The sequence below is a fragment of the Arachis ipaensis genome, chromosome B05 (assembly GCF_000816755.2).
Source record: "Arachis ipaensis cultivar K30076 chromosome B05, Araip1.1, whole genome shotgun sequence".
Classification (NCBI taxonomy): Eukaryota; Viridiplantae; Streptophyta; class Magnoliopsida; order Fabales; family Fabaceae; genus Arachis; species Arachis ipaensis.
In genome coordinates, this window is record NC_029789.2 from 43,746,068 (window position 1) to 43,762,217 (window position 16,150).

The following is a 16,150-nucleotide window of genomic DNA, read 5'->3' on the forward strand; positions in this document are numbered from 1 at the left end:
ATTGAGATTGAAGGAATTTTGTTTCAAATCTTGATCTGAAATCTCTTTGTTCTTCTTCTGCATAATTTTAGTGAATTGAAAATTGAATCTGAGTTTCCTTTATTGCTTTTATCTTCTTTTCTTCTGCAAATTGTTCTCTGTTGGATCAAGGAAGGAATTGAGATCTAAACTTGTTTTCTAGTCTCATTGATCCCCTGAGATCTTGAGTTTCTTTTCCAAGTTACACAATTAAGCTGAGCTTACTTTCTGTTTTGTTCTTCACTACAATTTTCCATTTATGTTTAGTTTTGCTGCACTTCACTTCATCTCTACTTCTCTGATTGATTGCACTTTATATTTTCTTGTTGAAGTTTTAATTTCCAGCACCCAATTCCTTTTACTTTTCATGCAATTTAATTCTTCTGCAATTGTTCTAAGTTCTGCTTACTGCGTTTTAATTTCCAACACTCCAACTCTGTTATTCTTCCTGCTATTTAATTTTCTACAATTGATCTGAGTTCTAAATTACTGCTTCTTTAATTTCCAACACCCAATCCCCTTTACATTTGATGAAATTTACATTTCTTGTCATTTAAGATTCTGTCAATTTACATTTCTTGCTCTTTAAGATTTTGCTCATTTACTTTCTGCAAATTTAAATTCACTGTCATTTACCTTCTGTTGGCTACATTTCATCCAATTTCACTTCAATGTTAGCTTAACTAAACTAATCACCCACTAAAGTTGCTTGATCCATCAATCCCTGTGGGATCGACCTCACTCTAAGTGAGTTTTACTACTTGATGCGACCCGATACACTTGCCGGTGAGTTTAGGTGTTGGAATTTTGTTTCCAACCCATCACCGCACAATAGATGTAATATTCGCCGCATATAGGGTCCTAGTGACCATACGGGTGGTCAATTTCGTAGAATATGACTCCCGTGTCCATCTGTAAAGATGTAAGGGGGTAAGAACTGGAGATTTTTTAGTAAGGTCGGGGGTTCACAGTTAAGTTCATTTATAACGTCTGTGATCACATAATCATAATTAAGTCCAGATAAATATAAATATATATACATAACAGCAGTGTAAGTCAAAACACAAGTAGCAGAAGAAGCAAGAGATATATATGCACAATCACACTCAATATGTAGTCACACAGCTATGCACAAACAAGTATGATGCATGTCTGGCCTTATTGTAGGTAATGAGCTCATTTGTCGGTTTTGACCCACACCCGATGCAATCCGACCCTCCAAGTCAAATAAGGCCTTCCCAGAACTTAATCCCAGATTAAGTACCGCATACCCTCTACCAAGTACTCTCGACTTGTAGGGCTGGTATTTGCTCAAATCTCAATATACCGCAGGTATGAGAATCAGACCTCTACCAAGCATTCAGCTTGCAGGGCTGGTACTCTCTTTACCGCAGCCTATCTGAGAACCAATAGCACAATACGAGCGTCCCCGCACAATATTCACAAGCATTGCCCGAAGGCTCATAATTCTCATATAACTATCACTTAGCAATCATCTTTATCATATTTCTACAATAATAAATTGAGCATCACAACATCACAATGATCTCATTTTATAATTTTATGCTTACTCTGTAAGGTCAAACACACTACTATATAACTTTTAACTCCTTTTCTTTCTAACATGTTTGCAAGTTTCTGAATCCTTGTTCATTACCTTATCTACCTCAATACCTTCTTTTATACCTTGCCTTAGGTGTTTAATAAAGAGAATTAGGGAATTCTGGACTCAAAACTCCCTTCCTGAAACTTTTAGGAAAAACTGTCTTTTTATCAATATTTTATTCAACTTTCAAAAATTTCATTTTGACCCCCGAACTTTTTGAAAATTGCATTTTGACCCCTTAACTTTTACTATTTGCACTTTGACCCCTCAACTTTTTATTAATTAATTTTTAACCCCAAAACCATCAAAACCAAATGTTTTCTCATCCTTCCAAAAACTAAAAACATTTTTCCAAAAGTTCATCAGATTTTCACTTGATTTTCAGCTAGTTTTTCAATCTTTTTGGTAACCGATGTTTACCCGATTTTTATCAAACCAAAGAGCAACATTTTAGCCATCAAATACACATCAAAAACACATCAAATATCATGAATTTCATGGTTGGAAAGCCATGATAGCAACTTCAGAACCATCAAAAACTTGATTTTCAAGCATTAAACAACAAGATCTCATGATCAAACCATCACACAAACACTCAAAATAAAGCCTCAAGCAATAAGATCTGATTTCACATTTCAAGAACACAGCCAATCATTGATTAATTTACCAAACCTTACCTCCTTTGTTGCTGCCAAGAGTTGAACCAAAAACAAGCTTCCAAAAGTACTTTTATGCCTATTTTAACATCAAAAACAACTTTAGAACCATATAAACCATGAAGGCTAAAGCTTCATGATGATGAAAAGAAGGTTTTTCTCACCTTAAGGTAGCTAGAAATCACGTTTTCTTAGAGCTTTTGGTGAGTGAACAAGAGATCCTAAGAGAAAACATGAAGAAAAATCATTAGCTTGACTTCTCCACCATGGTCGAAACTTTAAGGAGGAGGAGCAGCCATCATACCTTGATTTACTCCATGAAAATTGATATAGAAATGAAGAGGAGGAAGAGGTGAACACTTTGGTCGGATTAGATTTTTCATATGGGTTTTAGTTTGAGAAAGAACGGAGGTTGAAGTTCAAGTGTTTGATGAACCACTATTTTATGACTTATTTTGTATTGAATTGAGTGGATTTTCTCAACTATTCTCACACTTATTCATGTAAATTGCATGTTTTTAAGTTTCTTTCCTGATTTTGTGTTATGATTGAAAACATGCTTTCTAGACCTTAAAATCGCTAAAATTTAATCCTCTTTTATTATCGTTCGATACCGTGATATGTGCGTTAAGTGATTACAGGATTTATAGAGCAGGAATGCAGGAATGGATGAAGAGGAAGCATGCTAAAGTGGAAGAAACACAAGAATTTGAAGATTAGAGAAGCTGGAGGCGACGCGCGCACATGGCTGACGCGTACGCGTGATCAAGCCATTTTTCACTGACGCGTATGCATGACTGATGCGTACGCGTGACCAGGAGCATCGACCATTGTCGTGTACGCGTGACTTATGTGTACGCGTGACCTTGTGCAAAGCCCACCGACACATATGCGTGGATGATGCGTACGCGTGGCTGACACGTAAGCATGACGAGCGTCACGTGCTACAATTAACAGAGAAAGGAATACAAGAATTTGGAGATTTGAGAAGCTGATGTCGATGCGTACACATGGATGACGCGTATGCGTGACCAAGCCATAGTCCAAATGACGCGTACGCGTGACTGACGCGTACGCGTGGCCAATGCAGAGTTTAAATGACGCGCTGCATGACAGTCACGCGTACGCGTGACGAGTGTCACATGCCTCAGTAAAGAGAATTCATTGGGGGTAATTTCTGGGCTGCTTTTGACCCAGTTTCAGGCCCAAAAATGAAGACAAGAGGCTGCAAAGTGGAGCTAGAAGGGATTCAATCATTCATTCACATACTTTAGTTTTAAATGTAGGTTTTTAGCTCTCTAGGTTTTAGGATTTCTTCTAGTTTTATTTCTTCTCAAATTCAGAGTTCCATCTTGCTTTAATTTAGTTTTTCTTCTACCTTTTATTATTCTAGCATCTTAGTTTATATTCTCTTGTTGATTTCTTTATTTTTCCAAATTAGTTTATGAACTCTCCTTGTTAGATTTAATTCCCTTTTAATGTAATTTGAAGTATTTCATGTTTATGGCTTCTTTATTTAATTGTTAGTTATTGATTCCTTGAATTTTTTAGTCTTAGATTTTACTATCTCTTATTAATTTTCTATGATTTTATTTTGTGTCTTCCAAGTGTTTGATAAAATGCTTGGTTGGATTTTAGAATAAATTTGTGTGTTCTTGGCTTGGGTTAGTGATTTAGAGACTTTTGAATTGTCAAAGTCTCTTGTTGATTGGTAATTAAAAGTTGTTAGTTGGCTTGAGCTTCACTACACAAATTAATGTAAAATAATAAAATAATTTAATTGCCCGAAATAGGTCCAAAATTTTATAATATTAATTAGAAAATATAAATATGATATTTGGACTTAATAGATTTTTCTGAGTTGGAAAATGTAATTTTCTTCGGAAAATTGCGTAAAAACGCGTACCGGTAAATTAATCGGCAGTACCGGCTTAAATCTATCTGGTACTGTGCGAGAATGATGAAAACAGTAGAAAAACTTAGAAAATAAATTAAAGTTAAAAATCGGGTATTAATTTTAAAGGTTTGTCCTGAAATTGGGCCAAACGGGCCAAAAATGCTAACGGGTTGGACCGGGCCCAAGCTAGGCCCAAGCCCAACATATATAAAGCCACTTAAGTGGCAAACTCAGCCATTTCCACCACATACCAGCAGCAACAACGTGAAATTGAAGAAGAGGAGAGGTCAGGGTTTCAAATACTATTCATCATCTTCTTCATTCAACCATAACTTGAGTTACGATGCTCTGATTCGCGTGCCGTCAGCGGCTACATGAAGCTCTTACCGAGCCTGTCACTTCTAGCTAGGTATTGTGGTAAGATTTTCACTCATCTTTGACCAGTTTACTTCCCTAAGAATTTCGAGTTTGTGGGTTTTGGTTTTGAGTGAAATTTATGTTTTGGTTGTTTAGGTACTAATCATTAGAGAGGGATTGTTGGGTTATATCCCAAATTTCAGTGGATAAGGTAAGGTTTCTCAAGAACCTTTGTAAATTGATATATTATGATTATTAGATTTTGATTTATATGAAATATATGATGTTAGTTTGAATATTGGAGCTTGTTGGAATTGTCTTGGATACTTGGGAGCATTTGGAGTTGGATTGGTGACTTGGTTGTGGTTGAAAGTTTTTTTTGTACTCAATCTTTGGTTTTGGTGCATATTGGGAATCAGCCAAGGTATGGTTTCGGTTTTCTCTATGTAATATATAATATTTCTGGACACTTAGGCTAGTGACCCATAGGAGGATTGAATTAAATTGGTTGTTGAAACTTGGTTGATTGATGATTGTATGAGTTGTTGAGGGTGATGAGGGAAGTGCGGTGTATGCCGTGACCCAAAGAGCTGTATTTAATAATGATTATTGGCTAGTTATGGATTATGTTATGAGCCGGATGGCTATGATAGATATTGATTTTATGGCTGGAAATGGAAATATGAATTGAATGATTGTTTTATCTTGAGCTCTCTTTCTCGAAAGTGCGACCCCAGAGAGATGAAGGAAGGTGAGGATCCCCTTCTTTGTTCCTCCTGGTATTGTAAAATCGCCTCCAGCGAGATGGTGGAAGGCTAGAATTCCCTTCTTAGTTCCTCCTGGACATATGAGAACGTACCTCCTGGGTGGACGCAAGGGTGTGGTTTTGCCCCACTTGCTCCAGGTTGGTTAGTATGGAGGCTCCCTGGGTAGACGCAAGGGTTGTGGTTTCGCTCCACTTGTCCCGGGTTATGATGAGTGATGTATGAAAAGTGGAATTATTTGAGGTATAATTGACGATATGGTCATAATGAATGATTATGGAATGTGTATGAATGAAGGTGAAATGATTATCTGAGATACGAGTTTCCTTGGATGGGAGCAGTGACTAGCCACCACGTGCTCCAGGTCGAGACTCGATACTCTGCTGACCCTATGTCGTAAGTGTGGCCGGACACTGTAAAAATTCCGGATGAGCTCGCCCCCGTGGATAAACACCAATGTGGGTGTTGTATGATTATGATTATGATTATGTTTATGAGTATGAATAACTCGAGTTGGAGATGCGCGATAGAGGGACAGTCCAATGGTTAGCTACCAGGACTTGTCGGGTTGGCTTTATAACCGACAGATGAGACTCATCAACCACTAGGACAGGCATGCATCATATGCATCTATATGTCTTGTTTGGATTACCTAAGTGATTGCATAACTAAATGCTACTTGATTATCTGCTATATGTGAATCCTATTTGTGATTTCTCTGTTTGTAATAATTGTGGTTGTTGCATTTGGTTTCGTTGGTGGTTGGGAGGTTCGGAGGAGTTGCAAATGGGAGTTTTAGATAGCTCTGAAGACCCTTAGCTAGTTGCCTGTTTTATCTTTATAGGTTAGTTATGTTTTTTAAGCTTTAATTATCTATTGGAAGTTTTAGGATTGCCTTCGGCTTTCCCAGGATATTATATGTTAGATATGTGGGCACTGTTACCATGCTGAGAACCTCCGGTTCTCACCCATGCGGATTTTGTAGTTTTCAGATGCAGGACGAGAGGCTCCTCGCTGAGGCATGCTGGAAGCTTCTGATATTGCGAAGATCTTTATCTTTTGGGTTTATTTTGGTTATTTGTATTTGCTTAGATACTTAGTATCTCCACCTATTATATATATGTTGTATTAATTTCTCTTAGAGGTGATTTTGGAGACTCAGGTTTTGTAACTCTGTATTTTGGGCTTACTTTTGGGTTTTCCTATATATCTATATATGTATAACTATGTACTCAGACCGGTTTATCTTCGCGAGCCGAGTCTTGAGTTTTATTACATGTGTTTTGGAACTCTTAGTATATAAATTCGTTAGCTTGCTCTATCTTGCTTATGTTACCGTACACGAAGCGTTGCAATTTTCAATTTAACGACTTTTGCTTTATCTCTTTCTTCAAATGCTCCTAGTTATACACCTTTTTCACTATAGTATATGTGTAATTTTTACTTTAGAGGTCGTAGCACCTCGTCACCTCTGTTTTACATCCTAGGTGTAAAGCTCTGTATGGTAGGGTGTTACAATTAGGACTTGTGAACTCAAGTTGATCTTTCTCACTTGACTTTCCTTCAATTGCTAGAGGTTAACTAAGTGAGAGCAATTTTCACTTACCATCACAATTGACGATGATAATGAGGATAGGAATTCCAATTATCAACCCGGGCTAGGACTTTTCTTAGTCGTTCGTTTACTTTATTGTAATTTACTTTATTGTTCAACAATTTTAAAACCCCCAAAAATACTTTCCCGAAACTAATAATAAACACATTTTCCTGCAATTCCTTGAGAGACGACCCGAGGTTTAAATATTTCAGTTTATTTTTATTAGGATTTGTACTTGTGACAACCTAATTAAACGTTGATCGAGGTTTAATTATCGGTTTAGAACTATACTTGCAACGCGTTTTTATTGAGGAATTCTTTACCAACATTTTTCCTCCGTCAGTGTTCATGGAAGTTTCATGGTTTCTCTCATGGAACTCTAACTTTCTCAAGAAGCAAAATGATAACCATGATGATTCCAAGGGAGGCCGTGACTTTTGGATGGTGATTATTCAAAGGTTACTTGTCAAAATATCTCAGAAAGGATAATTACTAAAGGTAGATATATTAGAACTTAAGTAATTACACTATTAATGGATAAACATTAAGTTAATTAATGTAAATGACACTAGTAATTGGATAATCATAAGAATAAAAGATATATGATGAAGCATTAGCAGTGCTAAGTTCATCTAAGAATGCCGGTATTATCCATTACTGGTAGATTTTTAGCTCAGTCATTATATTATTAAACATAGATCAACATTAATCACAGTAGAAAAAATAATAATATAATATTCCAAATAAAATAATAATATATGAATATTATATTAATATAATTTTTCTCTCAAAATTTGGGACCGGCTCGTCACAGCGAGATTAACCATGGAAATAAGAATTTTGAAATTTGGGCCCGAAGTGGCTCAAAAACGCAACTTTTCGCGACATGCGTGCTAAGATCAGGAGAGGTGTTTGGTGAAGTCAAGCTGCTGACTCAGTAGCTTGATGATACAGCACCTGCGCAGTGGAGGTACTTATATGCACTGGAATTCCTAAAAATTTTGTAAAAATTTTGTTTGATCCCGAAAAAGCGCCTTTTCTTCGGGGTAGACTATTATAGTTACCATGCTGAGAACCTCCGATTCTCATTCCATACATATATTTGTGGTTTTCAGATGCAGGTTGAGAGTCCCCTCGCTAGGCATCTGGATTTACTCAGCAAGCAAAGTCGGGGTGCTGGTTTTGATATTTTGCTATGTGTATATAAGTCTAGACAAATTCTCCGTGTATATTTCTATATATTTTGAATCTGATCCTCCTAGAGGCTTTTGGGTGGAGAACTAAGTGTATGCTTATTTATTTTGGGTTTACTGGGTTATATATGTGTATATATATTTACGTAAATATTCTCTGTGTGGTAGGGTGTTACATTTTGGTATCAGAGCAGTTTGTTCCTGTATTGCCTAAGGACGGACTGACTATGCTTCGGGCATACTCTAGGTGTGTGTACATGCTATTTAGGATGTCTGCTAGACATATATAGCAAAAATGTTCATGAGCATACTTTTGGAGATTCCAAGCACTAGAGTTGAGATATTAAGACTGGTCACCTTAATATCAATTATTCGGTGTGGACAAGACCCAAAGGGCATTTCGTGGACACGAATGAGATGATACGGTTGATGATAGGGTTGATGCTGTAGAAGTTATTGCTGATGGGTTGAGACAACAAGCTTGAAACGGTGATAGAGGTGGTAATGGACCTGGTGGTGAAGAAAATCAAGGGATTAGAACTCGTGCAATTGGAGTAAAGGACAATGACTTTTAGTTAGAGAGGTAAAAAGATTCAAGGAGATGTTCAGTGGAAGAGAGTGAAGGATTAAGCTCTTAGTGATTTAGTGGCTCTAGAGTTGTAGTGACGTGAAAAAGGAGTCTTGGGATAGGAGATTATTTTGAGGATTGACGTAGGATCAAGGAATTGAAAGTGTAAGTGTGTGATTTAGGTTATAGCTGGTTGAATCAGACTAAGAGATTGAGAAATTACTTAGTATTTGAGATAGTGAGAAGCATTTGAGATTGTTTTGATTTAGATGGAAACCTTAAAGGGTAAGAGAGAGTGTGATTACTGAGAAAGAGTTAGACGAATCTAAGAGTGAAACAAATGGGCATGGCTTGTGCTTGAATTTGGTTAAGATTATGATCTTGTACATGAGAATGGAGAATGTGAATTAGTGTCGAATTGATGTTGGAGAATAACAGAATGAATTACATGAAGTCAGTTGAATTTGAGGAAGCATATAAGAAGATTCGAGAGCAAATTTTTGAGGGCAAAAATTTTTGTTAAGGGGTAGGATGTAAAACCCGAGTAATTAATAAATAATTAATCAATAAATTAATTATTAATTAAAAAAAGAAAATTAAATTTTATAGTTTAATGGAGTAGAAATAATTAAAATATTAATTTTGACACTAATTTAAAAGATTTTGGCTCGAAAATAGGCCAACCAGCCGAACCGATTAGACCGGGCCCAAGTGGGCCCAAGCCCAAGCCCACTCACATAATTCCCTATATATAAGTTGAAATCAGTTTTCTTCCCCCTTCTCATTACCATTTCACGCAGCAAGAAAGGAAGGGAAAAAGCAAACCCAAATTCCCAAAAGTCTCCGAATTTCATTTATCCATAACATACAATCTAGAGCTCCGATTGACGAGCCATCAGCGGTCACGCGTTCTTTTTAAAATTCTCTACAAAACCTACTAAACAATTTGGTAAGGGAATCACGTCTTCTGACTCAGTTCTCCCCTCTTCAATTTGTGATTTTTTTTAGTATTGAGAAATTTTATGATTTTGATGGTTTAGGGATACTCTAACAGTGAATAATCATCGAATTTTATCCATTTGACTTATGGATAATGGTAAGAAAACCCTAACCCTTGTGAATTGGTGATTTAATGAGCTCAATGTTGATTATTATGACATTGTATGAATTAGATCGTGTATCTTGTTGAATTGGAGTTAAATTGGTGGATATTGGAAGCTTGGAATTGAATCCTGGGAGCTGGAAATTTAATTGGAAAGGAGTTGGAGCTTTGGAGCTTGAGGAATGGTGGATAATTGAGGTGTTCTGGGCTTAGGGAGGAATCGGCCAAGGTATGGTTTCGGTTTCTCGTAACTAAAATATAACGTGTCGTGAAAACTTAGGTTAGTTAACCGTAAGATAAGATTGAATTATTAATCATGTTGATGATTGAGATTGGTTGATATGTATGAGGGTTAGTAACTTTGAGGTTGTGATTGATGCTATTATGATTGTGATGTTTAATCTTGTATATGAGATGGGTAAATGATGATAAGATTGTGCCACGATTAATGATGATTATGTTGAATGTTGTGAACTTGTTAATGTGAGTAGTTTGGTGGAATATTGAATTTGTTTTGAGCTTGTGATGATGAGTGGATAGGATGATGATAATTGTGAGTTGTGACGTTGATGAATATATATGTATATATAGGAGTGATGTTTTATTTTTGAATTGTGTGGCTTGGAATTGAGGAAAATTGAGTCTTGGAATATTGTGGGGGAGACAGAATAGTTATGAAATTGTTTGGAAAACCTTTGATTTGTTTTAAATAGTAAAATATTAGTTTAGAAGTGAAGAAAGCTTGAGACATAATGAATTATGAATGAGAAGTGCAGAAATGTGACATATGTATGATGAATATGGCCATAATGAATGTTTATGAACGATTTATGATGAATTTGAAAATGAAATTGTTTTTGGTTTTGACCTGGCAAGGATCGTGGTGGTTTACTGCTTGTCCAGTGTCGAAATGTCTGTGAGGATTGTGGTAGTTTACGGCTCACAGAAAGTGGGGATCATGGTTGTTTACCACCCACGTTTGTGTTATTTTTCCAATTGAAGATCTTGCAAGGTTTGTGGTGGTGTACTGCTCGCAATGGTAGGGTTCGTGGTGGTGTACCGCCCTCCAGGTGAGGATTGTGGTACTGTATCGCTCACCAATTTTCAGGAGGACAATATCCGGGTTAGCTACTGGATGTGTCGGATTTTAGCAAAGTAACCGACACGTGAGCTTACGGCCAGTAGGAATGGCATGCATCATTTGCATTTATGGGTCTTGTTTGGTTTTGCATTCTTGGGTTTGCGTAATTGATATTCATGCTTAACTGCTATATGTCCTAGTTGCTGTATCTGTATCCTTCTTATGTTTGCTTTGTCTGTATTGCTTGTTTGTGCATTGGAGCTTTGGAGGATTGGAGGAAGGCGGAATTTAGGGCTTAAGTTAGAAAGAAATTAGAAATAAGAACCTTAGATAGCCTACCTTGTTTATGGTTTTCAATTTTAGTTTTGAAGTTTAAATCTATTGTCGGAAGTTCTAAGATCGCTTTCGGCTTTCTCAGGACATTATATGTTAGTTATGTGGGCACCGTTACCATGTCGAAAATCTTCGATTCTCATTCCATACATATATTTGTGGTTTTCAGTTGCAGGTTGAGAGGCACCTCACTAGGCGTCTGGATTTACTCAGTAAGCAAAGTTGGGGTGCTGGTTTTGATATTTTGCTATGTGTATATAAGTCTAGACAAATTCTCCGTGTATATTTCTATATATTTTGAATCTGATCCTCCTAGAGGCTTTTGGGTGGAGAACTAAGTGTATGCTTATGTATTTTGGGTTTTACTGGGTTATATATGTGTATATATATTTACGTAAATATTCTCCAGCCGGCCTTGGCTTCGCAGGTCGAGCCAGGAGTTTGACATTATGTATCTTTTGACCCTCTGCTCTCATTATATTCTTGTGTCGTTGCTTTTTTTCGTACGCAAGTTTATGTTCACGCGAGCGATGCGCTTTTCTTTTTGCGACTTGTTGCTTAAACTTTCTTTCAAGGCTCCTCGAAGATAAAATTTTCTTCCAACTATTACTATATATATATATATATATTAGAGGTCATAGTACCTCACCACCTCTATTTTATGACTTAAGCGTAAAGCTCTGTGTGGTAGGGTGTTACATTATGGTATCAGAGCAGTTCGTTCCTGTAGAGCCTAAGGGACAGACTAACTATGCTTTTGGACATACTCTAAGTGTGTGCACATGCTATTTAGGATGTCTGTTAGACATATATAGCATAAATATTCATGAGCATACTTTTGGAGATTCAAAATACTAGACTTGAGATATTAAGACTGATCACCTTAATATTAATTGTTCGGTGTGGACAAGACCCAAAGGGAATCTCATGAACGCGAGTGAGGTAATACAGTTGATGATAGGGCTACTGTTGTACAGGATATTGCTGATGGGTTGAGACAACAAGCTAAAAATGGTGATAGAGGTGGTGATGGACCTGGTGGTGAAGAAAACCAAGGGATTAGAACTCGTGCAACTGGAGTAAATGAAAATGGCTTATAGTTAGAGAGGTAAAAAGATTCAAGCAGATGTCTGGTGGAAGAGAGTGAAGGATTAAGCTCTTAGTGATTTATAATTTGAGTGGCGTTGCGGAAGCGCGGTTATTTGGTGGCTCTAGAATTGTAGTGACTAAAGAAAGGAGTCTTGGGATAGGAGATTGTTTCGAGGATTGACGTAGGATCAAGGAATGGAAAGTGTAAGTGTGTGATTTAGGTTATAGCGGGTTGAATCAGACTAAGAGATTGAGGAATTGTTTAGTGTTTGAGATAGTGAGCAACATTTGAGATTGTTTTGATTTAGATGAAAACCTTAAAGGGTAAGAGAGAGTGTGATTACTGAGAAAGAGCTAGATGAAGCTAAGAGTGAAATAAATGGGAATGACTTAGGCTTGCATTTGGTTAAGTTTATGATCTTATACATGAGAATGGAGAATGTGAATTAGTGTCAAATTGATGTTGGAGAATGGCAGAATGAATAATATGAAGTCGGTTGAATTTGAGGAAGCATATAAGAAGATTCGAGAGCAAATTTTCGAGGGCAAAAATTTTTGTTAGGGGGGGTAGGATGTAAACTCCGAGTAATGAGTAAATAATAAATCAATAAATTAATTATTATTTAAAGAAAATAGAAAAATTAAATTTTATAATTTAAAGAAGTAGAAATAATTAAAATAGGAATTTTAACACTAATTTTAAAAGTTTTAGCCCAAAAACGGGCCAAAGAGCCGAACCAATTGAATCGGGCCTAAACAGGACCCATGGTCCAACATATAAAATGCCAAGTTCAGCCCCATTCTTCCCCAACAACACTTGAGCACGGTGAATGGGGGAAAAACACAAGGGAGAAAACACAAAACCCTTGTCCAATTTCAAATCCACATAACTTTCAATCCATAGCTCCGATTGACGAGCCGTCAGCGGCGACGCGTTTGTCTTGGAATTCTCTATAAAAACTCACCCAAAAATTTGGTAAAACAATCACTTTTTCTCACCTAGTTCTCCCCTTTTCAGTTTCAAAATCCTAAGTTTTGGGTATTAAGAAATTGAATGATTTTGATGGTTTAGGTGAACTCTAGTAGCGGGTAATCACTGGATTTTTGCTCGTTTGACTCATGGATAAGGTGAGGAACCTCTAACCCTTGTGAATTAATCAATAAATAATTATTAATTAAAAAAATTATAAAATTAAATTTTTATAGTTTAATGAAGTAGAAATAATTAAAATACGAATTTTGACACTAATTTAAAAGATTTTGGTTCGAAAATAGGCCAACCAGCCGAACCGGTTAGACCGGACCCAAGTGGGCCCAATCCCACTCACATAACTCCCTATATATAAGTTGAAATTAGCTTTCTTCCCCCTTCTCATTACCATTTCACGAAGCAAGAAAGGAAGGGAAGAAGCAAACCCAAATTCCCAAAAGTCTCCGAATTTCATTTGTCCATAACATTCAACCCGGAGCTCCGAATGACAAGCCGTCAGCGGTCACGTGTTCTTTTCAAAATTTTCTACAAAACCTACTAAACAATTTGGTAAGGGAATCACATCTTCTGACTCAGTTCTCCCCTCTTCAATTTGTGATTTTTTAGTATTGAGAAATTTTTTGATTTTGATGGTTTAGGGATACTCTAACGGTGAATAACCATCGGATTTTATCCATTTGAGTTATGGATAATGGTAAGGAAACCCTAACCATTGTGAATTGGTGATTTAGTGAGCTCAATGTTGATTATTGTGACATTGTATGAATTAGATCGTGTATCTTGTTGAATTGGAGTAAATTGGTGGATATTGGAAGTTTGGAATTAAATCCTGGGAGCTGGAAATTTAATTGGTAAGGAGTTTGAGCTTTGGAGCTTGAGGAATGGTGGACAATTGAGGTGTTCTGGGCTTAGGGAGGAATCGGCCAAGGTATGGTTTCGGTTTCTCGTAACTAAAATATAACGTGTTGTGAAAACTTAGGTTAGTTAACCGTAAGATAAGAATGAATTATTAATGATGTTGATGATTAATATTGGTTGATATGCATGAGGGTTGTAACTTTGAGGTTGTGGTTGATGCCATTATGATTGTGATGTATAATCTTGTATATGAGATGGGTAAATGATTATCAGATTGTGCCATGATTAATGATGATTATGTTGAATGTTTTGAACTTGTTAATGTGAGTAGTTTGGTGGAATATTGAATTTGTTATGAGCTTGTGATAATGAGTCGAGAGGATGATGATTATTGTGAGTTGTGACGTTGATAAATATGTATGTATATATATGAGTTATGTTGTTTCGCTTTTGAATTGTGTGGCTTGGAATTGAGGAAAATTGAGTCTTGGAATATTGTGGGGGGAGATAGAATAGTTATGGAGTTGTTTGGAATACCTTTGAGTTGTTTTAAAAAGTGAAATATTGGTTTGGAAGTGAAGAAAGCTTGAGACATAATGAATTATGAATGAGAAATGCAAAAATGTGATATGTATATGATGAATATGGCTATAATGAATGATTATGAATGATTTATGATGAATTTGAAATTGGTTTTGGGCTTTGACCTGGCAAGGATCATGGTGGTTTACCCCTTGTCCAGTGTCAAAATGTCTGTGAAGATCGTGGTGGTTTACTGCTCACAGGTGGGGATCGTAGTTGTTTAATGCCCACGTGTGTGTTATTTTTCCAATTGAAGATCTTGCATGGTGCGTGGTGGTGTACCATTCACAATGGTGGTATACCACTCGCAATGGTGGGGTTCGTGTTGGTGTACCACCTGCCAGGTGAAGATCGTGGTACTGTACCGCTCACCGGTTCTCATTCCATACATATATTTGCGGTTTTTAGATGCAGGTCGAGAGGCACCTTACTAGGTGTTTGGATTTACTTAGCAAGCAAAGTTGGGGCGTTGGTTTTGATATTTTGCTATGTGTATATAAGTCTAGACAAATTATTCGTGTATATTTCTATATATTTTGAATCTGATCCTCCTAGAGGCTTTTGGGTGGAGAACTAAGTGTATGCTTATGTATTTTGGGTTTACTGGGTTATATATGTGTATATATATTTATGTAAATATTCTCCGGCCGGGCTTGGCTTCGTAGGTCGAGCCAGGAGTTTGACATTATGTATCTTTTGACCCTCTGCTCTCGTTATATTCTTGTGTCATTACTTTTTTTCGTACGCAAGTTTATGTTCATGCGAGCGATGCGCTTTTCTTTTTGCGACTTATTGCTTAAGCTTTCTTTCAAGGTTCCTCGAATATAAAATTTCCTTCCGGCTATAACTATATATTTTAGAGGTCGTAATACCTCACCACCTCTGTTTTACGACTTAAGCGTAAAGTTCTGTGTGGTTGGGTATTACAAATTACATGGCACAACAATAATTAATTGGAAGTTTGTGTCTTTAGTAAATCGAATTAGGCAAGTTCGATTTATAAACAAAAATGGCCAGGCTAAATCGAAACAAAGAATGTCGAATTAGTATGCGTTGAGCTATATGCACAAATCAATTTACCAAGACATATAAATAGATGTAAGTTAATTCGATTTATTATGGTCCAAACATATGTAAAGAGTACATTTATTATGTCGAATTAGTGAATAATTAATGAATAAATTAAATTTTAATTAAAGAAACTAAAAATATGAATTTTTATAATTTAATGAGATAGAGCTAATTAAATAAGAATTTTGATACTAATTTTAAAGAATTTGGCCCAAGATTGGGCCAAACAGGCCGAATCGGTTAAACCAGGCCCAAATCGGGCTTGGGAGGCCCAACCCACTCACTTAAACATAAAATGAGCTTCAACTCATCCTCTATTTTCTTCATGCAAAACACTGAAGTTCAACAAGAGAGGGGGAAGAACACTCCAAAGCACCAAACCTAGAC